Source organism: Magallana gigas, chromosome 5 (genome assembly GCF_963853765.1).
Source record: "Magallana gigas chromosome 5, xbMagGiga1.1, whole genome shotgun sequence".
Classification (NCBI taxonomy): domain Eukaryota; kingdom Metazoa; phylum Mollusca; class Bivalvia; order Ostreida; family Ostreidae; genus Magallana; species Magallana gigas.
This window is the reverse complement of record NC_088857.1, coordinates 52,996,765-53,024,275: the sequence shown is the minus strand read 5'-3', so window position 1 is coordinate 53,024,275 and position 27,511 is coordinate 52,996,765. Positions and strand designations below refer to the sequence as shown.

General features: G+C 31.2%; 1 long non-coding RNA gene across 1 annotated transcript; it reads left to right on the top strand.

The window, feature by feature from the left end:
• The first annotated feature begins 7,578 nt into the window (after nucleotides 1–7,578).
• Nucleotides 7,579–21,422, top strand: LOC136275285 (uncharacterized). The gene is made up of 4 exons (XR_010713840.1): nucleotides 7,579–7,893; nucleotides 16,086–16,160; nucleotides 17,669–17,755; nucleotides 21,224–21,422. It is a non-coding gene; the product is annotated as an uncharacterized lncRNA (long non-coding RNA).
• The last annotated feature ends 6,089 nt before the right edge of the window (nucleotides 21,423–27,511 follow it).

The window sequence follows — 27,511 nt, the reverse complement described above, 5'->3', positions numbered from 1 at the left end:
GACAACATCTATGTAAGTTTTGGAAATCAAGTATTCCAACTATCTGTTGGAATTCCCATGGGTACCAGTTGTGCCCCATTATTAGCAAACCAATTTTTGTATTCTTATGAAGCAGAAATTATTCCAAAACTTGTACTTGAATAATAATAAATAAATCACTCGCTGTGGCCTTCAACTCAACATTCAAGTACATCGACGACGTATTATTAATTAACAATTTTTATTTCATTTCTTATGTTGACTTGATATATCCCAGTGAACTTGTAATTAAAGATACCACAGTCTGCGTAATCTGTTTCATATTTTAGATGTTTTACTGGAAATTGACATTAATGGTAACCTAACAACAAAACTTTATGATAAACGCGATGATTTCAATTTTTCAATTGTCAACTTTCCTTACTTATGTAGCAATATACCTTCATCACCTGCACATGGCGTTTTTGTCTCTCAGTTAATTCGATACGCAATGGTATGCTCTTGGTATGAACAGTTTCTAAGGCGAGGCAAGCCACTGACAAATAAGTTGATAAAACAGGACTATCAACAGTCTCGTTTGAAGTCATCTTTTTGTAAGTTCTATGGTCGATACAACGACCTTTTCAGCAAATACAATCTTCCACTGGGTCGCATGCTGACTGACGTTTTACATACTAGTTTTTAGACCATAATTAATCACCAAATTGTCTACGGACTTTTTCTTTTTTCCCGATTACGACAAAAAGCACACGATGGGTGTGACCGGTCAGCAGAGGATGCTCTCTCTTCCTAGACATCTGCTCCTACATCTATCTTTTTTGAGGTCCTTGTTCCTCTGCTTTGAATTTGAATTTCTTTTTATGGATTTTTGAGATGGTTGACGGTTTGTTATTGTCATTTTTCAAGATAAATGTATTATGGATGATCATTTTGAGATAATTGGCATTTTCGACTGGTCGTTTATGTGAAGTAACGGAAAATTGTTTAGATAATTTTTTATTCGACTGGTACCTTGTGTTGAGTAACAAAAATTCGTGGAGTACGAATCTCATCGGTGAAAATAGCGCGATGAGTAAGATCACGTGATGAAAAAAAATGGCGGAGAAAGAACCTAACAATTCGTGAGTATTTTGAACTTTCTTATTTTGACGATATTTTAAATATATATGCAGATAAAGTATATTTATTTGTAGCAAGGAAATAAATTATGATTTTTTAAGTTTTTTGCGTAACACAGACGTTTTGAAATTTTAATCTGAACGGCATGGTTTGTTTTAGCCCGAAATTCCTCCAACTTCAACAGGTTGGGACCCATCTCCCAAATGGGATATAATAGCCCGTTTGGGATAGAATAGCCCAAATAGGATATAAATTGAAAGTGCAAAAATATTTTTTTTTATTTTAGAATTTTTGATATAAATCCGCATCAATGTGAATAAAATGCAACAACTTTTGGTTAAGAAGTTTTTCTATATGTCTACAGTTTGCAAGATTGATCCCTAAGAAGTTTTGGATATACTGGGGATCAATCTCCGCAATAGTACAGCTACACAAAAAGTTGTTTACCAAAAGTTGTATTTTATCTATTCTAATGCGGATTTATATTAAAAAAAATTAAAATCAAAAATTTTTAATTTTGGCACTTTAAAATTATATCCCATTTAGGCCATTCTATCCCAAACAGGCTATTATGTCTCATATGGGAGATTGGTCCCAACCTGTTCAAAGTTCATTTTATAATGCACTATGTACACTCGTCATTAAATTTATAAATTAACACACTCAAAAACCAAAACCATGAACGAAAGAATTTGTCAATTTATATGGACAGGGTACATTTGACAGAAACAGCAGATGATTACAGTTTAACATGTCGACAGATTTATAGATGTAGGTTAGATAATTATAGAGTCTGACCCTGAGGTGAAGTACAGATTATTGGCATATTTGAAAATGCTGTGAAAATGAAACATGTATTTTATCAAGAAAGCGTTGCCATCGTTGCAGTGCTAAATTATAAATCAAATACATACTTAAGAAATGAAAGTACCACACATAACTGAAAAAAAAATCGGCTTTGAAAGATGAAGGGATGGGGTGCCTTATGATATAAAAGCTAGTTTTTGAAATCAAATTATATTGTTCTCTTCACTGCATAGCATTTAGTTGTAGATTCTGGCAAGAAGTTCAGCCGAGTTATCCAGATGGATTAACGTTTACACAATTTTTGGATAGAAACATAATGAACAGATTAGAGAATGGGGGTAAATTTTTATAAATTAATGAAATTAAAAATAAATGGAAATATGATAGATACCGTTAACTGAAAAAGGACAAATAAAACTTATAACTTTGATGATATAATCCAAATAAAAAATCTAGAGCCTAAATTGTATTTTACTTCATAAAGAATCCCACTTTATAAATTTTAAATCAATATAATACTAGGACTTTTATTCATTGCATAAATTTATTTATCATAATTCACTCTCCCCAGATGAAGAATTACTAGCAGAAATAAGAAAAAATTATGAGGAGAGCCAGATTGCAACAGAATGTACATATTTTCCGGAGGATGAAAGCAAGTAAGTAAAGGGGCAAATCCATTTTATTGCTTAGGCACTATATTTATTTGAAATTTTCAAAAAAGAGAGAGTTGATATTCAATAATTTTCTTGATCCATGTAGATATGTGCCTGTATAAAAGTCCAAACTGAAAGCATAATTTTAGAATTTGCTGAATTTTAATAATAATCTTGAAATACACATAATTATGATCCCTATTTTTAATTACTTGGTATTTTCCTATAGTGGATTAAAATTAATTGATGCAAAGAACAGACAAAATCATGAAAGTAAACGTTTACACAGGTAAATATATCTTTTCAGGTGATATTGAAGATACATTTGCCTCCACCTCCACCTCCACCTCTATGAGTTGGAGTAGAGAAGCCACAGACCATCTTATTGGCCTATATGAAGAGAAAATGGAACACCCCAGAAGAAAGAAAAAGGATGTTTGGAAAATAATCACAGAGGGTTTAAACATCGCTGGGTTTAAATTCTCTCAGAACCAGGTTGAAGGTAAATGGAGAAGTCTAATTGCATCCCACAAAGCACTGCGGGATAATAAAACAAAAACTGGCCAAAAGCGGAAAACATTCCAATATTATGAAAGAATTAGTGATATTTTGTCCAAACGTCATGATATTAATCCATCATTTCTCTCGGGCACTGATGTGTGTACATTTCAAGAGCTCAAGCCAGATACGGAGTTTAGCACTTAAGACACGGAAACGAAAGCCACTGAAACTGGTAACGTAAATGGCAGAAAAAGCTTCTCTGCATCTGCATACAGACGACGGGAAAAAAGAAAGTTGGATGCATCAGAATCAGGTACAAAATTAGTAGAACTTGTTCTTCAATTGGAAAAACAGCGCAAAACAAAGAGGGAGGAGAGAGAGAAAAGACGAGATGAGAGAGCTAAAGAAAAAATGACCTCATTAGACAATTTTTGGAAATTTTGAAAAACAAATAGGATGTAATAAATGTTTAGAAAAGGACTTCATCAAAATTATCTTTTATTTTTTCATGACATATGTGAATTGCCTCTGCACATTCTAAAGACTGTTTTTGAATTTGTTCAAATGGGCGATCCTAATTGTAAATTGCATTTAGTTTGCAAAAAATTCAGAAATGTAGTTTATCTTTCAAGAACTGAAATGATTATTCACATCAGTGCACTTACGAATGAATGTGGAATGAAGTTGACTATGTGGTGGACAGAAAACAAGTGATGTACAGCCAGTTATCGACCTATTTGATTTGAACTCTCAAAATATTGAAAATCTTGTTCTGAAAGGATTTTGTTTAAGGAAGAATTTTTTTTCAATTACTGGATTCTTTGTCACATGCAAAGTTGATGGTTTTGAAACTTGTGTTTTGTGATAACAGAACTGTTGGAGAACTGAAATGTGTTCTAAAAAATATTCCAACTCAAATTTTGTGATGTTGAGTGCAATTTGGAAACTGTTTTGGACTATCATGTTTTTGCAGAAATAGCAAATGAATCAGTGGGTCAGGTTAACTTAAATCTTGATACATTGGAAATGGTCCCATCATGTCTACTAAGACACACACGAGCAGAGTACAGAGCTAAGTGGCCAACAGGGCAGTTGTTTCAAAGGTTGAATTTTTACTAGATTTTAACAGCCATACTATTGAACCAGTGAAATATTTGCTATGAACTCTAGTCCCAAAAAATTCCCTTACTATTAGGGTCATTTGTGTTTTTTACTTGGACGTTTTATGTTGTTAAGCATCTTAAAAGTAATTTTTTTTCGTATTTCTCTGATGTTTTGTATACAGTATTCAGTTGTGTGTATTATTTTAACATTATATATGAATAAGATTATTCAAATGTACATTTTTTAAAAACAATTCTTCTTTACAGTTTGTTTTTGCTCAAACAGAGTTTACATTTTCTTGTGCCATTTTTTAAGTTTATTTCTTAATAAAAGGATTACTTTATTATGACATTTTCAGACTTTTAATTGCTCATAACAAATGCATGAAAAAAAGTCCCGATAGTCTAAATTAAGTTTTATGCTCATCAACTGTTGGTTTGACCAAAGCTAATGTAATTCATTATTTCTGAATGCTGATGTTGTACATGGACATGTACTTGCAAAGGCTTTGATAATACTGCCTGCATGGCAAAACAAAAAACCAAAAGTTATTTATAAATTCATTGTGATGTAAAGAATTATGAAAAAGGTCTTTGATGAAACTGCATAAACCTTGGTCAAGTGTTATTTTCTGACAGTGACACACAAAAGAACTTACAGGTGTAAATGTATAATATATCAAAGTGAACTCGAGATCTTTGCCCCATCATATGAACCAGGATAAACTAACAGATTCAAACAAGTATTTAAGGTTTTATTATTATTTATTAAACTTTGGTTGTTCAACATGTTTCAACAAAAAAAAATTACACTTAAAAAACCAATAGGTTTGGTAGGACAAATTTTGTCAATTTTATACTCATTATATTCATGTATTACAAAGCTCTTGCTATCTGAAGTCTTTTCACAGATCCTTGAAGTATTTGATTTTCGTCAAAATTTTCTGCCCCTGCCAGTTGCGGCACCGGGTCTTCGTTCAAAAGTTCTTGAAAGTTATCATTGTTTATTATGCAAATATTGTGGAGAATACATCCAGTAACAACTGTCTGTACGATGCCCTCCATTTCATTTTGATTGATATGTTGCAGCCTAGAAAAGCGTCCTTTCAAGAGACCAAAAGCCCTTTCAACAGTGCTGCGTATACTTCTTTGTGTATAATTGTAATGCAGCTGCACATTAGTAAGACGACCATTGTCTCTGAAGGGAGTTAATAACCATGACATGTTAGGGTATGCAGAGTCCCCTAATAAATGTTCCTCGTTACACAATGCTGAACCATTCTGAAAGAGTGGTGATTGCCGTAGAACTCGAGCATCATGCACCTTCCCAGAAAATCCAGCAAATATGTTTGTAAATCTTAAATCCTCTCGAACTACTGCTTGCAGAATAATGGAATAATAATCCTTACGATTATAGTAGTCTATCCCTCTGATCGATGGTTTCTTTATGGAAATATGTGTTCCATCAATCATTCCAACAACACCTGGAAATTTTTTTAAATCCATGTACATGTCCTTCATTTCTTGTTGCTCTTGAGGTGTTGGCCATGAAATAATTATACTTAATAGGTAATCATGTATAAATGATATCAAATTGCGTATTGCATAGGAGGCCGTACTTTCGCTCACACCAAATCTGTCAGCTATAGCTGCATATTTATCCAGGCTAGCCATGTACCACAAAAATATTAAAAGGCGTTCTTCTAAAGGTATTTGTGGAGATCCTCCTGTAGAACATCTGCTTAGAATTCCTGAAACATCCTGTTCAGCACATATTTCAGAAATTTTACCTCTGAGACATTCAACACTAACTCTGGAAACTATAAAAAAAGTCTTAAATTCGTCAACACGAAAGTGCAACGCAACACTGCCTGTGTAATTTGTTTGTCTGTGTCTCTTCTAGGGGATAAACTTCTTTGGTGATGAGCTAAAAGTGCAAGAAAATTAAATACTGTTTAATTAAACATAGTGGTTTGAAAATGAATGAACAGCTTCAAATATATGGTTAACTGCATACATAACTCAATTATATATACGTATACAGCTTCATCTGTTCACCGTTATTGGCTTTAGGGGGTGAGTCGGAAGAATTTCGGAATAACATGATTTAGCTGTGACATAATCACAAGGCTGCGCATGCAATACTTACAAAAGTAGCAATAACATAGATTCAATGCTTTCGTCGTCACTATCTTCTCCATCGCTGCTGTCAAGGTCTTCAACGATTAAAAAAGATCCTATCTTTTCTGCAGTATCCATCACTCTTTGAAGCGGAAATGACGTATTTACTTTCATTTTAAAGATGCTCCACGATTATTCAAATACTCGTTCGACTGGTACATCTCCGTTTCTTATTATTTTCTTTCTGCGCAGGTGGGCGGAGCTTAATTTAACTCATCGAAAAAGTACCAGTCGAATAGGCCTTATGTTGACCAGCTATAAGTAATTATTTTTATTAAATTATTAACTAAATTACAATAAATGACATCCTACCTTTCATGATTCCAGTGTCTGAATAGTGGTGTACTGTCTCCTCTGGAGAAAATAATATAACTTACAGCTTTCTAAAAAACAAAGCATAATGACTTCACCTTTTTTGCATTGTTTCATCTATGAAAAGGGGTTGGGATCTAAAAGCTCTTTAATAATGCTTTTGAAAAAATTCTCCTACTAATATTCCTCAGAGCTTTGGATGAAAGGCTTTAGACCCCTCTGGGTTCATAATTTAAGGGGATATTCCTTTCCCTTCATATGAAATTGAAAGGTATTTCCATCTTAAATAAGCGTTGTGTAATGTGCATTAAAGTTCACTACGATTGATGAGATTCAAGTATCTAAGACAGTATATCCCGTCATTATTTGGTACATAGAATATCACGACAACACCTGAGAGGGCTCGATTGTCGTGGCTATTTATAGATTTTATAGACTTGTTGATCTCCTTTAAAAGGAGAGCTCTATGTAAGAATATAGGAAAAGAAAATGCCCAAATTTAAAGGGTAAATATATAACCTTTTTTTTACATAATATTTTTTAGCCTAAGAGATCTCATATATTAAAAATTAAGGACGATCTGATGGCTAGTTTGTTTACCACATATCCTCCTTTTTTCTAAGGTTTATTTTTTTCCCCAAATAATAGAAGCATTACTTTAGACAACATTTGGATTATTGTTGACGTAACAAATTTTGACCGCGCCGTTACTTTATCTATTCAGAACCAAATTTTACATAATTCTTAAAAATATAGGAATATATATTTGATTTTTTGGGTGTCATATTATTTGAAACTTTTGCTTTATTGGGTTTTACGAATTTGATAATTATACAACTTTAACTAAAATAGCTATGACACAAAAACAAATTTTAGATTGGGTTTCAAATCATGCTGCTGTTGTGAACTTTTAAGCATGCCTATTTCCATTGCAAATGTACATAAATTACAAATATACTTTACTAAACTAGTCGTGATACGTTTGAATCAATAAACTTCCAGCTTTACAATTTTTTGATCTGCACAGATGGCTTTCACAACAAAACCAAATGAAATCGGAGTAGATGTTTTTATTCTTTAATACAATACAGTTATATATAACCTCTTGTTTAAATTTAACTATTAGTTCTTATGGTTATTTAATCCATTGTGTTTTCTGTTCCATCTCATCATCTGATATCGCAGTTGTCGAGGGCAGAACATTTGTAGTGGCTTGTTGCATATCTCTCAAAAAGGTAATATTCTTTGAAAACCTAAATTAATAATTTTGAGATTTTCATTACGGTACTTCCTTATATATATATATTTTTGTATTTACCTGTATTAAATGTCTTTTTAAATCAACCAGACTCAAAAGCCAACAAATACACCTTCAGAAAATGTATATGAGTTAGACTTACTAAATATATTCTATCAAAATCAATCGAAATATATTATAAAAGCGAATTATATCTTTGGTTTGGACCAATTCAGAAATGTGTATATACTTCTCTTTTTTAACTGAACATGATGTTTGAAGCCTATCTTATAAGAGAAAAGTAATTTTAAAAAGATCTGCAATAGATTTTGTACCAAAATTTACTTCATTTTAACGGGGGTGCATGCCAAAGTGCATGCCGATGTGTCGTTATTTATCTTCAATTTTTCAAAAAGAATAATGCGCAAAGTACATATTTAAGAGGTTTGTTTATAACTATTTTCAATACGAGTATTGAAGTAAATCGGAATGTAAATGATTTGTTTACTGGCTCAAGTTTTGTAAACTAATCATTGTAGATGGTTATAATAACCTTCAGCCAATATAAATTCACTATCGCATTGTGACATCTCCGTAACCAATCTATGCGGGTTTGATAATGTTGAAAAGCGTATTTTAGCTTGTTAAATTTCGGCAAAGTCAGCCACTACTTGTTTTTATATAAAGTGTTTATTGATAAAGCAGAACAGCTATTAATAATATTTCTTCATAAGCGATTTTTCATTAACTTTCAGTTATTGTGACATAATGTTGAGAATTTGATGTTCGTCACAATCACTTATTTAAGGTGCGCAATATACCTGCGTAAAGCGAATTAGGTCCGTTTTAATATAATTTAATGTTATTTTAAAACATTTTCTCTAACTGTACACATTTTTGCGGGAGTTAAACAAACAAAAATGACACCCGTTTATTCAGAAAACCCCCAAATCATATTTTCAGGGGTTTTTGGGGGAACAAATCCGGTTAAAGAGATAGTGCAGCTGAAAACACATGACTTTTATTGTGTGAATAACTTCAGATTTACCCGTTGTATCGTTAGGAAATAAGAAATAACGTTGATTGTAACGGTTTAAATAGATACAAAATCCCTTTCACGTAACTTAATAAATATAATTATGAGCTTTCGGAAATTTAAGAGTCGTAAAAAACGAAATAATCTTATATCGTGTATTTCTACCACGTGGATTTGATTTACAGTAGTTGACACGTGCTGAAAACTACAAGATCTTCGCCCGACTACGATAATCAAGGTAGACGAGGTAAAACGGACTCTCTAAGCGGAACAAATCATCTTTTTTTTTTTTTTTTTTTTTTTTTTTTATTTGAAGTTGAACAATCAAATGCATTTGTATACAATAAAGTGATAACAGCTTTGAGAAAATTTATTTCAAAACAAAATTTTTCCGAGAGAGAGAGAGAGAGAAAGAGAGAGAGAGAGAGAGAGAGAGAGAGAGAATTGGTTGTTGAACATGAGTAAGTAATTGATTTATAGTTTTATATCATCTCTATATAGTCAGAGTCTGCTATAATTGTTTAGTGAAGTCTATTAAGAAGAAAAAGCCAAGTTTCCCATCTCTTATAAAAATCATCTAATCTGCAATTTCGGATAGCTATATATCTTAGAGTTGATATATGTGTTTTAATATCTATAAGTAATTCATGAATTGTTAGTGCTTCATTAAGACATCTTTTCCTATAGATATAGGATTTCATAACCAAGAAGATAGAATAAATGTCTGTAGAAATAGGGTCAGAGTGTAGCCCGAATATAAAAATTAAAGGATCTCTTTGGATTGTAATTCTCTTTGATTGACAGAATTCAAAAAATTGCTGAAAGAGTTCTTGAACATTAGGACACTCCCATAGTACATGAAAAATTGTTTCATCATGTTGTTTACAAAAGTTACACAACTTACTACATTCCTTTCCTATTTTAAATAGATATTTATTAGTTGTTAGAATGTGGTGATTAATTCTAAATTGCAGCCATTGTAATTTGGTACTTTTAATGTTGACAAAAGGTAACTGGTATATGGTTTTCCACTGTAAGTCTGACAACATAAAAAATAATCCCCATTTTGATTTATTGAAAGATGTGACATTTTCCATGTTTAGAATATTATACATAATCTTAGATCCTTTTCGAGGTGAGCAAAATAATTTAATGTGGAAAGGTATAAAAGGCCTTGGGTTATCATCTTCTTTTGAGATTCCATGATAATGTAAACTAGTTAAAATAGATTTTTGTAAACCAAGATAAGTAAGGAAGTTTAACTTGACATCAAACTTACTTTGAAGGTCTTGTAAACTTAAAAAGGACCCATTTTCATCCAGCAAATCATTGATATAAACAATATTCTTATTGAACCAATCAATAAAGAAAATTGATTTCCCCCCCATTGCAATATTCTTATTGTACCATATGGGTTGTGTAATAAATTCATGCCATGTAAGTAATTTCATTCTATCTTGTATATTTTTAAAAGCAATAAATGTATCCTTCCAAAAGGAGTTTCTAACTAAATTAGTTAATATACAGGATATGAAGTCTGGCCCAGTCTTCAGCACTATGTCCGTATTAATTGATTTATTTAATAATATATTCCATTTTGAATTTGGGCTATTTATCAATCTTCTGATCCAGGATGACTTTAAACTTTGGATGTAATTATTTATTTCAATCATTTTGAGACCACCATCTGAGTATTCTTGTGTAATTTGTTTTCTTTTTATTTTGTCCACCTTAGATTTCCAAAGAAAATTAAACAATATTTCATTTAAGTCTTTAATAAATTTATTTGATGGTGTTGGAAGTGAAATAAACAAATGATTCATTTGTGATATAATAAGAGATTTGATCAAAGTAATCCTACCAATAGGAGTTGTATGTCTTTTGTTCCACTGATTGATGATTTCTTTAATTTTAACTAACTTTTTATCATAATTGAGTTTTGGAATATTTGCTAGATCTACGTCAAATTGGATGCCTAGTAATTTAAATTGTGTTGTCCAATGAAAATTCATTTCATGACATAATTTTTCAGTAGAATATTTTTTGCTGCCTATCCAGACTAATTGTGTTTTCGATAAATTAATCTTGAGTCCAGAGATTGTATTAAAATTATTCAATTCATCAATAGTTGTTTTGAGGGATTTTTCTGAGCCATTTAAAATTAGTACAGTGTCGTCAGCATATTGAGATATAAGATATTCAGTATCATCTATTACTATTCCTTGTATATTCTTATTACTTTTTATCTTATAGGCCAAAATTTCTGCACACAGTAGGAATAAATAAGGAGAGATCGGGTCGCCTTGGCGACATCCTCTGCTAGGTTTGAAAAATTTTGAAAGATATCCAGCTTGTGTGACCGATGATTCTATATTACATTGAAAAGTAGATATCCAAGATTGAATGGATACTCCAAAGTTTAAAAAATCTAAACATTTGTGAATAAATTTCCAGGAAACAGTATCAAAGGCTTTTTCAAAATCAATCATTAACAATACACCAGGGATGTCATTTTCCTCTGTATATTGCATAAGATCATATATCAGTCTAGTATTTTCACCAATATATCTCCCTGGTATGAAACCTGTTTGATCGGGACTAATAATAGTATCAAGCATATTTTTAATTCTCTGAGCAATACATCCAGAACCTATTTTATAAGCAACGTTTAATAGTGTTATTGGTCTCCAATTTTTTAAAAAAAATTTACTTTTACCATCTTTTGGGATACAGGTAATAATTCCTTGTTTCTGTGTGACTGAGAGTTCCCGAACTTTGTACCCATAATTTAGAGATCGAACCACGAAATGTCCTATCTTGTTCCAAAAAACTTTATAGAATTCTGTTGTAAATCCATCACTACCTGGACTCTTATTATTTGCCATATTTTTCACAACTGTTGTAGCTTCTTTAAAGGAAATTTCACCTTCTAAGGAGTCTCTTTGTTTATTATTAAGTGTTTTTATTTCAATGTTTGTTAAAATTTCATTTAGATTATAGTCAAAGTTTTCATCATTTTTATTATATAAATTCTTATAAAAACTTTCAATTTCATTCAAAATTTCCCTTTGGTTTGTTATTTCTTTCAAATTCTCTTCCTCTATTATTAGTTTTGGTATTATTTTATTTGTATAATGTCGATTTTCTAAATTCAGAAAATAATTTGTAGGTTTTTCTCCTTCATCTGCCCATTTAGCTCTTGATCTCACCATACTGCCTATAAGCCTATGATTTCTTAAATTTTCCAATTCCTTTTTTTTTTCATTAATCAGACCTATATTTTGTTCATAGTTTTCTTCTAATCTATTCATTTCTGTTACTATTTTTTTTTCTTTTTCATTATTTCTTTTTTTTATAAAGCTTGAATAAGATATGGTTTTGCCCCTAATTTCCATTAAAAGAGTTTCAAGGAAAAGCTGATCATTAATTGTAAATTGTATTTCAGAGTCAGATATAGTGGAAATGCCATTTCTACTATATACGGGCAATGCATAATTTTCTTTGATTTGCATGATTATGGTATTAATGGTTTTGATGTAATCTGAATCATGCAACAAGGAATTATTAAATTTCCATAGACCTTTTCCATGAGTAAAGTTTCCAATTTTGAGAGTTAATAAAACTGGAGAATGGTCAGACTTGTAACTTGATAAAATATCACTTTCTTGTACCATATTTAGTAGAGAATTTGAAACCAAAAAAAAATCTAAACGTGCCTGTTTGAATGGGCGAGGTTTGCGCCATGTATATCTTAGTTTTTCAGGGTGAAGTTCTCTGAATATATCTGATAGGTTGTGGTGAGAGTTTATTTCCAACAGTTTGTCCCTAGCTTTGGCATTATTGATATGCTTATAGTTGTGATAGTCTTTGTCTGGGTTTAATACAAGATTAAAATCCCCAACTAAAATGATATTATCATTCTTAAAATTATTTATAGCTTCTGATACCATGTTATAAAAACCAGGATTATCTTCATTAGGGCCATATATAACCGCTAAACTTACACGTATATTACTCAATTCAATATCAAGGGCAAGGAAATTACCAGAATTGTCATTTACTGTATTATGGACTTTGTGCTCAAAATTATTATTTATAAATATTGCTATACCTCTAGACTGAGAGGTAAATGAATCAAAATAAACATCGTATCCCCATTCATTACGTATGTCTGTTTCCATATCAATAGTAAAGTGAGTATCTTGTAAGCATAAAATATTACATTCTAATTGTTTATAGTATTGTAAAACATCTTTCCTTTTCTTAAAATTATGCAGACCCTGACAATTTGCTGATATTATTTTAAGCTCAGACATTTAGGGTGGAATATAACGATGAGAATATTTTACCTTAGCTGTATGTCTTGTTGAGTCGTCCTCATGTTCACAACTAGAAAGTAAGAATAGATTGATAGGGAGAGTAGATAGAGAGTGCATACTGATTAGATATAGAGATCTGTGCATCGTTAAGAGAGAGTACTTAGGTGTTTGGTTATTTACAATTTATAAGTTTACATCGGATATGCCACCCGAATGCTAATTACAAAATATGTCAATACAGAGTTTATAATTCCGGTTACGGATTATAATACTGTGGTTTCATCAATATTCGTTGAATACCAATTTTCGTGGATTTCGTTGTTAAGTTGATCCATGAAATTAAATGTTCATTGAAATGCAATTTCTATCAACATTTTGTATTGATAGGGTCATTGGCCACGATTTTACGTATCCTTAAAACTGTGATTTTCCCTTTATCCACGAAAATTGATACCCTTGAATATTAATGAAACCACAGTATACGGAAGCTTCAGGCGGCATTCTTATTTCCGTAATAATAAACGGTTGCGTGAAAGCAAAAGTTTATATTAAAAAGATGTTCACTTTAACACTTTTACGGAATGTAGAATGTTTTACTCAAGGATCAGGTTGGCGACCTCGTTCACAAGACCCTCCATGATGGTAAAGCGTTGAGGCCCAATGTGCTCCCCCATCCACCTCGTAACAACTATGGCAACGTCCATGATTTGATTTTCTCGCATGCATTTGAGTAAACGACGACCCGCTCCATGCTCGCCATCGTCATGATAGTTTTCAATTAATTTCCCTTGTTCCATGAAACGGTAGATGAGTATTCTACTGTCTACACTGGCGACATATGGATCAATGCAGACTTTTTTGTAGAAATTTTGGGCCTGGTTTACAGACCCAACTTTGGTTCCAGTTGCGTAGAATTCCGATCCATTCTTTTGTATGGGTTCGGTGTTCATCGTGACGATGTCATCCAGTTGCTCACTCTCGGTCTGATCAATTTTCAGAACAGCTGCATTGGAAAGTAATGGTACCTCCTCACTATATTTTGATCCGTTTGGCAGAACAATGCTATTTCTAGATATCTTGACAGAGATGTTTTGTTTTTTAAGTGAGTCTGATTTGTCAAAGAGTTTGTTTCTTGCGGATACAAGTGCGGGAGGCTGCTGGGGAGTGATATAAAATGGAAGGGAGACTCTTGCAATTTTTTTACTTTTTTGCGCATTTAGAATTTCGTCTTTTTTGTTACGGTCAGTCAACTTGGCTGTGATTGTTACAGGTCGATCAGACTTCTTATGAAGAACTCCATTTCTGTGAATTCTGACGAAGCTGACATCTACCCCAAGTGTTTGTTTTATGAGCGCCGGCATGCTGGCAGCTAAGTCCTCGTTAGGGGTATACTTGAAATTGTGTATCAGGATGTTATCCCGCATAGACCTGGATCGAAGAAATCATCTTTCTGTCGATAATCTATTAAAGGTTTTCTAATTTTCGTTCATTTTAAGGTGGTATGGGACATCTGTCGACATTAATGTGGATTTAAGTACATTATAATAAAAATACGTTCACCTGTATAGAATTTTCAAATTTTACAATATCTAACCAAAAAAAGATTTTAAAAATAAATTTTGAAAGGTAAAAATTGTAAAACCCACAGTGGATTCGAACTCATGACTTACATATTCGTAGTAAACCCTCTAACTCACTGCGCTACGCTGCTAGATGACAATATTGGGAAAGAGACTACTTATATAACTGCACTTAATTTTATTGTTTATTTCGATAAACAATACGTCACAACATGGAAGTGTCCCATACCACCTTAAAATGAAGAGACATAAATATGTCAAAAAACCCACAAGGGGCCTCACTTACAAAAAAGAATATAGGTTGTAGTTAACTCCTACATGTATGTTAAGCACGCAAAATACATCTACACTACAATATGAAAATAATAGAGTCGAATTTTGGGTCCAAAATACGGAGAAATCGGAATAGATTACCAATTTGTTTTTAATATACTTTGATGATGATTAGTTAGACTTTCTCATTTTTTCTTTTGAAAAAAAAATTGTATTAAGAGGTAAATTAACAAGTCAATAATCTACCCGATCTATTTTAAAATCAAATTTACGCATATCGATATGCTTTTTTTTTCTTTAATTCTTAAAAAAAAATATTTAGAATGCATTCTCTTCCAAATTTATGAACTACATGTATATAACTTATATATCATTATTTACATAGTTGATAAATTTTAACTTAACGAGTTGCAGTAAATACAACATTTACAACCTGGCATATAGTGTACTGAGTCTTTTTGATTGTTATTTTAGATTATATGCATGATACCATTTTTTTAATAAAATTATATGATTGTTTAAGGGTCCTCCTTACTCTTGGGAAAAGTACTGCCAACAAGCCCATTTATCTTAATTACTTAAAGATATGGATTGGTAGCATTTGTTCGACTTGAAAATGACCCCAAAATCTCCTTTTTTGTTAAAAAAAATCAATTTTTTAAATTTTACCGCTGTTCATGAAAATAAAAACCCCTGCAGTATTCGAACTCGGGACCTCCGAGTGGGTAAACTGAAGGAACACCCATTGCGCCACAGAGATAGCCAATAAATAATGGTGGTATAAACTGTTTCATAATGCGTTGAAATCGCATTGTCATAAAAAGAAGTCAAGGGTTGTCGAGGATTCTTAATTTGAATCAAAATATTGTGATAAGCAAATTTGCTTATATTGAATGTGAATTTAAAAGTATGTTGATCGTATGGTTGTTGTAAAGTGTTACGGTAAGGTACAGTTTATTAACTATTGTAATGTCCTTTGTAGATGAAGTTTATGATTCTGCTTCTTATTATTGTCGGCTTAATCAACTTTGCAAACACTTTGCCGAACAATAAACGGGTACGTATTTACACTATACGTTTTCTATATTCCAAGTCTTTCGATCTGGTGTTCATTCAAATATGTAAATTGCTACACGAGAAAATTGACATGTTAAACTGAAATTTCGATGATCATCTCATAAATAAACACTGTCACACGGATACAGGTATATATTTACATTCTACTGTGTTTTTCCATTACATTCCGTGATGTTTAAATGCCTCTAAATGCAACACCAATTCACTGCTTATGAATTTATGAGTAATTTACATAAGTAGTTCTCAAACAGTGATTTCTATGTTATCGGTTAAAAAATGCATTCCATGAATGTTGTCAAAACACCATGTTTTATAATTATTCAACAAAAAAGTTGACTTTATTGTTAAAAGCAACATTTCAAGAGTTATTTATCATGAATTATATTTTCTTGCTCGTCGATCTCATCTCAACAGTCTATGTGAAAACCAGTTTAAACCGGTTTTACAAAACAGCTGTTCGTGCTGTTACTTATTCACTCCCTCCGTGATCTGCACTTTATATCGATTTATTAAAGTTAACAATTGATTTCTTTAGTAAGGGAATGTAAATATAAGCATTAAATGATTTATTTTTGACGACGTCAAAAATAAATCATTCAATGCTTTAATAATTCTATCAATTTTGTTATTACTAATCGTACACCTGAAAGTCGTGGCCGACGTGCAGTATGTCTTCCTAAATTATATGCGGGTTTTTTCTGTTTGTTAAAATGCATTTACTTGTACAATAAGTGTTATTGTTATACTTTCATGTTAAATACTGAAATCTGATTGGTTAAGACGCAGTTAATAATATTTACTATTACCCTCAGCGTTACCAACGCACTTGGCAACGGGTAACATTAAAAAATGTTACATGCGCGAAAATTATGCGCGTACGGTTCGCTGTAGAATTCACGTTATTCCTATATAAAAGCAGTAAAATTTTCTTAAAGATTTTAAAAAAGACATTCAGTATAACAAAATAAATAGTGCCTGTTTGGGAGGATAACAGTTGAAATTGACACCCCTCGAAAACCATTGTCAACCTCCGCTTCGCGTCGGTTGACAATGGTTTTCTCGGGGTGTCAATTTCAACTGTTACCCTCCAAAACAGGCACTATTTATATAATATTTACTTGGTTTGAAAAAGAAATAACATATGCATTACATTGCAAATGAATAATACGGCAATTTTAAAAGATGGACAGCATCTTTTACGAGAAGTATGCAGCTTTAAGCAAGAATTTTTTTATATTTTTTTTTATAGGACGCATACCCTAGAAATGCTTATTTCAAATTGGGCTATTTTTCATTTTCCTTCTTAAATTACTAAAATAATTCAAACATAAAGGTTTATGATACATGGGAAAAAAATATTGTTGTAAAAGTAATCTCGATACAACTTTTATCCTTGCAAAAAAGTAAAATTCAGAATTTTATCTTAAATACTTATTTGACACATCAAAAACTTTCTGTATATTACTTTTAATCATTCATCTTTTGCAGAATACGAACGAGAAGCGTAAGTCTAATATATACAGCTCGTGTATTAAAATGAGGAATTGGGAATTCAAAAAAAGAAGGCACATTGGGGTAATGTATAAATAATATTTCAAAACATCAACATTAAAACATAGAAAACTCAATGATGTAAACAAAAAGTATTGTTATCTAATTTTTTTTTACATCGAGTAACATATTGTAATTGTGTGAAACAAAGTATAGGAAAACTGCGGGTTTACTACCTGTGAGATGACATACTTTGATTTTCATCGCTTGTTTATAAGCCTTTTTTAAGTTTTATTTTTAAAATTAATTTGAGATTAGTCACTGTGGTCAAATTTTATCGTTTTAAAAACAGCACATTTATCAAATTAAGCGACGATATTTCAATGAATTATTTAACATTTTTGTCAGTAAAAGCAATTCTAAAGTATATTATTCAAAAATTTAAACGAATCGGACATTTTTAATTTTGCTCAACGATAAAAGGCGATAATTACAATTCAATTAATGTTTTTAAAAAGTGAACAATGTGTTCATTTTTTGGCAAAAACAACTTTTAAGTTCTAAAAAGATTTCACTATGCCATAATTTTTTACAATTTATAAAAAAAAAAAAGATTTGCCCTTTTTTCTTTTGCAAAAACAACTTTTGAGTTTTAAAAGATTTTACTAAGCCATATATTTTTGTAATTACCTTACAGTATACAATTGCACGAGTCCGAACCAAACAATGAAATTTCATTAATTTCAACACATGTTAGAACTTTTAAGTTTTTAAGGATGTTGTTTATTCGGGGTTTTAGATCTCAAATTCAGATTGTTTAATATCGTGAATAAAAATTGCTCTAAACACAACCAATGTATATAAATGAATTATTATTTACATAACATTCGATATTCTTACTGTATTATAGAATAAGGCTAAAATATGGACTTAAAGCAAACCATAGGAAATTCGGACTGCATCTTTCAGATTTTGTTTTCCGCAAAAAAATGTTGGCAGTACCATAATTTTAAAACTTTTGATTTCATTTGTTTTCAATATGGTTTTGCATATTTTCTGTTGGTATTATCTCATAGTTAATATCATCGTATGGTATGCAATACAAAGATAATGAAAAATGCATAAAAACGATAAGACTATATTTCAAAAGTTTGATCTATGACTGAAAATAAACTTCACACCAGCGGATTAAGGTAATTATAAGTAAGATAATACTCTTAATGTTTAGTATCATCAACACTCATATATTTTTGGACTGCAATTTTTTAGAAACTGTTAATGAAAAATGCTTTGTATCTCTAAGTGCCACTGCCATTGATACTGAATTGTATCTTCTAAGAGTTTTATTATTTAAAATGTTTTCTCAGGAGAGAAAATTTCCATCATAGTGTACAATTTTAAGGACTTTTTCTTAATTTTTAAAAAAATATACAATGGCCAACATTTGACCTCTTTTTTAAATGAAAAAAAAACACTACAATCTAAGTTATTAAACATATATTTTTCACGAAACTCGATGCAGAAATATTTGCAATGAAACTATTAAAATAATAGGTTTGTTATCGTGTTTGAGAAATAAATTAGATGAATTTGATCTTTAGACCAGAAGTAAAATGTATAGAGTTAAGGAAGGATTCTTCTCTTTATGAGATATTCTTCTAATATTCAGGAAGAAAATTAAATTTAACTCAGACAAACATAACATATAACCAAATAATTGTATCAATTTAATCAAATTTGAACATTTTGTTTCCCCATCGAGGTCAGGTCAAGGTAACTACCTTTTTTCAAGTGAAAGGATGATAAATATGAATGTAGATATTTGCAATTATAAAGACATCTTTTTAAGATTAGATGTTTCTATTCTTCAGTGAAATGATAGATTATCAGAATGTCTATCAGCCTATATTACGAAATTGAAATAAATATTTGAACTAAAATGGATATTGCTTAGCCTTCATTTCCTAATATTTTCTTAAATAATGAAGATATTTTTATTATTTGTATGCTTTCAATATCAAAATATTTCAGATTTTTACATATTTTCAAGACTTTACATAAAAAATATAAATTGACACAATGCTAATATATTGACCATTTTAAGAAAACCCCACTTGTGATTTTTTTTACCTAAATCTATTCATAGAATGAGTGCTTCAAACAGCTTAATAATATGTGATTTTATATAAAAATTATGTTTTAAAAACTTATTTTGAGATTCAAGTAGTCTGCTATTAGTTTACATTAGTTGAAAAAAAAAATACGACATTATTGTTGTTGTTTTTAATATTCTAAATGAACTCATAAATCTACAGCAATTCTGAAAAACGTGCTATTTTCTTACGCCAATGTTGCGCCAAAAATATAGTCCTTGTTAAATTCTAATCTTTGATTCCTCTTTCTATGCCAAGTTGCTTAATAGTGAAAAAAAAAAAAGAATATGCATTTATTGTGATACTTTCATTTCCTTTAATCTCGATTCAATAAACATTTCATCAAGTCTACTTTTGACATGTAAACTTTAAATTGTTGTCGAAGCAATGCAAAAGTAGCATGCATAACTTTCAATTCGATTATTTGCCTATATATAATTTTAGAAATAAATGTAGCCTTATAAATCATATCTTCAACTTAAAGCTCACCGAGCCAGAGGCTTCAGTTAACTTTTCTGATCAAAATTCCTCTCTGTCTTCGTTGTTTGTGTAGTTGTCGTTAAATTTTTCATATACCAATCTTATTTGAAACCTCTGTGCCAATTTCAATTAAACTAGGCACAATTTGTTTTATCTTAGTTTTGTCATCATTTTACAAATTCAAGAAAAGAAAAAAGAAAAATAACTGCTTACGTTAAACATCAATATTTCTTCATTAATGATAGTTCAATATATGTTATTAGCGAGTTATCTTATAGGTTTTTTCAAAAGTATATATATATATATATATATATATATATATATATATATATATATATATATATATATATATATATATATATATATATATATATATATATATTGGTCTAAAATTTAAGGTTGCGTCTAGAGACCAGGGCTAAAAATGTGGTAATATGTATGACGGTACGTTGAATTGTAAAAACGTTATTTTTTTTTATTTCACACTGACAGATTCAATTGTACAAAATATATAGTTCATATTAAGTAAGCTTTGTCAGTTTACCCGATTATTTTTACAAATTGTTCATAGCTTTATAAAGCGTTCGTTTTACCTGATTCAAATGTAACGTCAAGCAAATTAAAACAATTTTTTGTGGCACCAGTCTATGGTGACCGTTACATTTGCAATATTTTTATACAATATCAACTTTCTATTCTTCAAATCAAATATAGCACATTATAAATAGTGTGACATCAATGCATTGTCCATTAATCTAATTTGTTGAAACTCAATATTTCGATTGATTTGAATAAATGTAATATAAGCGTCATTGTTTCAACAGTTGTAACATCAAAAATACATCATGAAATTTAAAAAAAACATATTTTTGTATATTTTTAACAGAAATTCATGTCGTGTGTATGGTATCTTTTGTAGAGAGTGAATGATAAAGATGGGCAATTTGAAAGTCTAAACCCATGGAGTTTGATCTTAAATGTGCGAAAGGGACCAGTAAGGCGGGCTCCAGCGTTATGTTAAATAATATAATAAGATAATTTTGTATACGTATGTTAATCTTAGTTTTTTTCTTCTTCTGTGTGAATGCAGCCTCCAAACTTTAAATAAACGTAATTAACAAAAGTGTGCAATTTCTTAGATTGAGATATCAACTGTTATACACACATTACCATTCATTTGACTCTTTTTTTAGCTAAAAATTACAAGATTTGATTTTTGTTGAGTTAACTGTAGCAGCTATTGTTTGACTAGTCCTTAAGTATATGAAGATCACAATTAAGATTATCTTCGCAGAAATATTATTTGAACATTATTGTAATGTACTTTCATAAGCATTTAACCTATTAATTGATCTCATTTTTTCAGCCACATCATTAACATAGAGTAAAACAATGATGGCCCAAGAAATGGGTCTTGAGGAACACCTGCATTTATTATTCATATAGAAGAAAATTTGGTTTGATACATAATCTTCTGTGGTCTATTGCTTAAGTAAGATTCCATTTGCATTAAGTTTTATGAATGAGATCTTATTGCCAGTTCTAAGGCTTAAGAAGGATTAAAAAACAAACATAAATATGTCACGACACCCTTTGCCTTGATCAGTAAAACACAAGAATGTTTATGAATTTTACAGTTTTATATAAAACAAAAAATGTATATATATATACAAAATAAAGTTAAATGAAAGAGAGATCCCGCTGCCCAGATCCCGTTATCGGTATCTTTGGTGAAATCCGCCCTCGGACTACGGTAATTTCTTATATACTCAGTGCCCACTAAGTGCGTCCGCATTCGTAATGTATACTGTTGGCCCGCCATCCAGTCCTCAAAGCATCATGCTTCAGGTGTCACTCTGACTCGCCCACACTCTAGGCCTCGGGAAGTCCTCCCCGACCGTCAAAACTCTATCGCCCCATAGAGCTACACTGGGAAACCCCGGGAAAAAAACCCTGACTGGAGATTCAGTTACCGCGAACTTAAGGCAATTGTGCGGCCATCTTGTACATTTGAAGATAAGAATGTAAACATTTTTTGAACTGGCTTGCTTCTGTCCGAAACTGGCCAAAACTGTTGCAAAAATATATAAAAGCAATAAATACGAAGTCCTACATGTCATTTTGTTTGAAAAGTTTGCATGCAAGAACAAAACAATGCCCTTTTAATCACTCAGAACAGCTGTCGAACGCGTAGGTACAGAATTTTTTAAACATTTTAAAAATCTGAAAAAATATTAAAGGAGTCAATTTGTGTCCTCTCTACAACCATTTGTTGAGAAAAATGTCCAAGCTTGGTTATTTAAGTTGTAACTATATCTCAAAGTAAGGTATCCTATTCTTAAAGTGGGCTTAAAAAACTACAAGATATATTTGTCTGTGTCTGTGGAGGTACATAGTAGATATGTTTTCATTGAAATATTATGTATACTTTTTTAATTTTAGGCAAACACTTTTTTCGACTTCTATCCTTCTTGTAAAATGAATATACATTATTTTATACTTATAGAACCAAAAAATCCCCAATAAAACAAACAGGGAGGGTATATATATCAAATTCAAAACGGATTGCTTTGAATTGACTTTTTTTCTATTTTGTCAATGTGTCTTAATAAACTCAGGAGTTCTAAGTTTAGACTGGATTTTTCTTGTTCTAAAATTAGATCCCATGCCGATTGATTAGGCAAAGTTACAACTTGAATGAGCAAAATTCAAATTTTTTCTCAATAAATGGTTGTAGAGAGGACACAAATATACCCCCTTAATATTTTTTCCGATTTTTAAATCTTACAAATAAGTTTGTATCTTCACAGTTTGACAGCTGTTCTGAGTTATTAAAAGGCATTGTCCTGATCTTGTATGCATGCTTTTTAACTAAAATGACATGTAGGACTTTGTAATTATTGCCTTTATATTTTTGGCAACAGTTTTGGCCAGTTTCGGACAGAAAAAAAAGCCAGCTCAAGAAATGTTTACCTTCTTATCCTCAATTGTACAATATTGCCGTACATCCCCCTTTAAAACTACTTTTTCATGGGTCTAACAGACTGTGCCACACCTGGTACCTGGAAAATGTGCGCTACCCGAGGAGACAAGTTCTAGACCCCTTTAATAGCAACACTGATTTAAATGCCCGGAACAATGGGGCTCCCTTCAGGGTAATGTATACAACTCAACCTGTACAACATCGAGGCTCAAAACGGGATAAACCATTTTTAGCTCACCTGAGCTGAAAGCTCAAGTGAGCTATTCTGATTACATGTCGTCCGTCGTCCGTCGTCCGTCTGTCCGTCCGTCTGTCCGTCCGTCTGTCTGTCCGTCTGTAAACTTTTTACATTTTGAACTTCTTCTCTAAAACCGCTTATCCAATTTCAACCAAATTTGGCACACAGCATCCTTATGGGAGGGCAAATATAAATTGCAGAAATAAAAGTCCGATCTGTATTCAAAGCGGAGAAAACCTTGAAACTGTAGAAAAAGGGGGTGCATTTTTAAAAATCTTCTTCTCAAGAACTACCGAGTCTAATTCAACGTAGTTTAGCATAAATTATCCTTATGGGAAGGAAAATATAAATTGCAAAAATTAAGTGCTAAATCTGTTTCAAATCTGAGTTATTACGAAAATAATAATAAAGGAAAGGCGTGTTATAATCGGGTTCGGCATACAGTAAAATGGGTAAGCAAGACTTGGCCTGAGCTGAGCAAAACAAAAGATTGGCAGGTATTTATCTGCCAATCTCATTAAAATTTCAGGATATTTGATGAACCAGTATATTTGTATTCGCTGTAAATATTGCTGCAAAATAATGCGTATTTGGATTTGACGATTGCCGATCTGCCCCGGCTTTTATTTTGCCACGGCCCGGGTTTGCATACCCATTTTACCAAGACTCGTATTCCATACTTCTAAATCGAGGTTCTTAGTTTAAAGCAGCCATGACATTATACGAAAAAGGGTCGATCTGACTATGATGAATTTGCTTGCTATGCAACAGTTCGCGTATGAAGGGAAATTTTTGAAACATGCAAAATATATTGGTGCCGATTTTGTGAAGTAAATTGAGGCTAAATATTTCAATGCGTTGACAGTTTTCACACATGACGTTGGTGTTAGCTTGTTCTGATTTTCGTTTCGTTTTCATTATTTATGCTTTGTAACCTGGAAACTATCGTCTGTATTTCGTGATTTTTACGTATCAAATCAAACAGAGACTTCGGTAAATCAAACAGTTAACTGTTAACCTGCGCAAAAAAAGCAAAATCTGATGTATCAAAAAAGTACTGAAATACAATTCATTCTATCTATGATGCATTTCGAAAAAATAAATTGTGTTCTTTATTTGTTATAGTGCATGTTTCTTGTGTTGAATTGTTTACAATTTCTATTTACTAACCATATTTGAGTGTTAAGCTTCGAATTATAAGCAAGATACAGAGATTTGCCCACAATTCTATGTTTCTACACAGATCTTAAAAACTAAAGATTAAAAAAGTAAAAAAATTGGTCAATATTTATTAAGAAAATTTTCAAAGTCTGTTCTTCCAGAAACCAACTTTAAAAACTTATTTTATTGTAAACTTAACCTTTTTCGTCATTTTTACTCCTACTGTACATGTGATCCTTGACTGTGTTCATTGGTATAAACTGATTTTGAACCTCAAATACCAGTGAAATGGTCTTGAGTGAATAAAAGAATTGAAAATCTTAGGCCATTCTTTTTTTCGATTTTAAATGCTGAATAGGAAATACCAAGTTAAAAATCTTAAGCTGAATGTAATAAACTCATGTGAACAAAATATGACTCAAACCTAGGCGAACTGTGAGCTCTGTATCTTGCTTATAATTCTACGATTGACGCTGAAATTTTGGTTGAACATTAGAAATTCTATATGAATTAGAGTATGTTAAATACTTGTACAAACAAAATAAAAGAATGATATTCTGTATATACCTACTCTTTGGGGCCCTCTCTTTATACAATAAATAATGTGAAATCTACATCAATTTTGGTAGTTTTTCAGACACGAGTAAATAAAAACGACATCTTTAAAACAGTTTCCATAGTTCGGACACATTTCTGTTGCGGGGATAAAGTAATTATCGCTATTCCTAAGAAAAATATCACAGCGGAAAATTATCCTGGTTTGTACGCAAAGTAAATAACAGTCATTAAATTATAATGTAGAAGACAAATACAATTTTTGGATGTTTTTAATTTAAGGAATTGAGCACATTGAGGTACAATTTTCTTCTTCACATCTATACATGTAGGATTTTTTAAATAAAAAACAATAACTATTATATATATATTTTTTAAAATACAATAACTAGTAAGTAGTTGGTGAAAAAAATGTACCTATATGCTCGCATATATTTTGATCGCTTTATAAAGTGGGGGGGGGGGGCAGAACGAAAATATAGGGAATTGGAAGTTAACAACTTAACAGTGTACCCCTACCAAATGTTAAGTTTTATATCTTGCGTAGGATTTTCTTATTCTGGTAAAAAAAAAATAGTATTTCATGAAGGTTCAATGTCAAAGATTACGTGTATGCAAAAATAAGTGTAAAATTCGAATACTTTACAATATTTATTTTTTGTTATTCTACCGATGGACCATATAGCACAATATCTTTTGAACGCCCATTGTTGCTCAGGTGAGCGATGTGGCCCCATGGGCCTCTTGTTTAAAAATCAATATTGATAGTGACAAAGTAATTTCCATCAACAATACTATTAACTATAGATTGATACGTTTCTAAAAGTAAGTAAAAATGCCAAGGCAAACTACCAGCCTGATATTTGTAAAATGAGCTGTTGGAGTAAATAAAATTGTTCATCTTTCTTAAAAAATAGAATGTGCCAATTTCCAGCAGTCATGAAAAATCTTAAATCGTAGAGGATTTGTTGAATAGTAGAGAAAAGATTACGAAATATTTTTTGCAGGATTTAAGGAAGGAGTATTCTCGTTATCAAACATACTTCTTACAATAAGAAATTCATGAAATGTTGACACAGTCAAACGGATCATATTACCAGATGATTCTATCAGTTTTATCAAATTTGACCTTTTTGTTTTCGCATAAAGGTCAGGTCAAGGTGACTACCGTTTTCCTCAACGTTCAGGATGATGAAAACAAGTGAAGCTTTTTCTAGTTCTGTACACATTTATTTAAGATTTGAAGATTCTACTCTTCAATGAAATGATAGAATATCGGATTTTATTCTTCAATGAAATAACAGAATATCAAAATGTATATCAGCTTATACTACTCAATTAGAATAAATGTTTATACGAAAATTGATATTGTTTAGCCCGCATTTCCTCTAATTTTCTTAAATTTTGAAGAAATTTTGATTATTTTCTATGCTTCCAATAATAAAATATTTCTTATTTTTATGTATTAAGAAGACTTTATATAAGGATATGAATTGACAGAAAGGCTGATATATTGACAATTTGATAACAGAGAAAAACTGATTTTAGTGATTTTTTCACAAAAATCAATGTATAGAATGGGCGCTTTGGAAAGCTTATAAAAATGTAATTTGATTGGCAAATTATATTTTAAAAACATATTTGGAAACCCAAATATCATATCATAAGATCACATTAGTAAAAAAATCCACCATCAATGTTATTGTTTTTAAAATGCTAAAACAGACTCATTAATCTGCAGCAATTCTGAATTGCGAAACATGTGATATTTTCCTACGCCAATATTACGCCAAAAATATAGTCCTTGTTAGATTCTAAATATTGATTACTTTTTCTATGCCTATTTGAATGAAAGTAAAAAAAAAAGGAAGAAAAATATAATATTTTAATTTTCTTTTATCTTGATTTAATGAACATTTAATCAAATTTACGTTTAACAAGTCGAAAACCAGAAAAGACTCCTTCCTTAAGCATTTTGTGGCTCATACTGTCAGGACCTACTGCTTTATTGACAGGTACTACAGATAAAATCTCAAAACGTCTTGTTCTTTAATAACAAGGTTTGAAGAATTGTCTGTACACCTGAGTTGCAAAACAGGAAGTTCATTATTGGTATTATCTTGATTGGGAATTGAAGTGAAATTTGTATTTTGTATTGTAAGTCAATCTAGTCAGTATCTGAAAATGCAAAATTATTAGTGCCATTAATGTCTGCGTAATGAATTGGTGGTATTTTAGTTGTAGATTTGGTGTAAAAATATTTTTCTTAA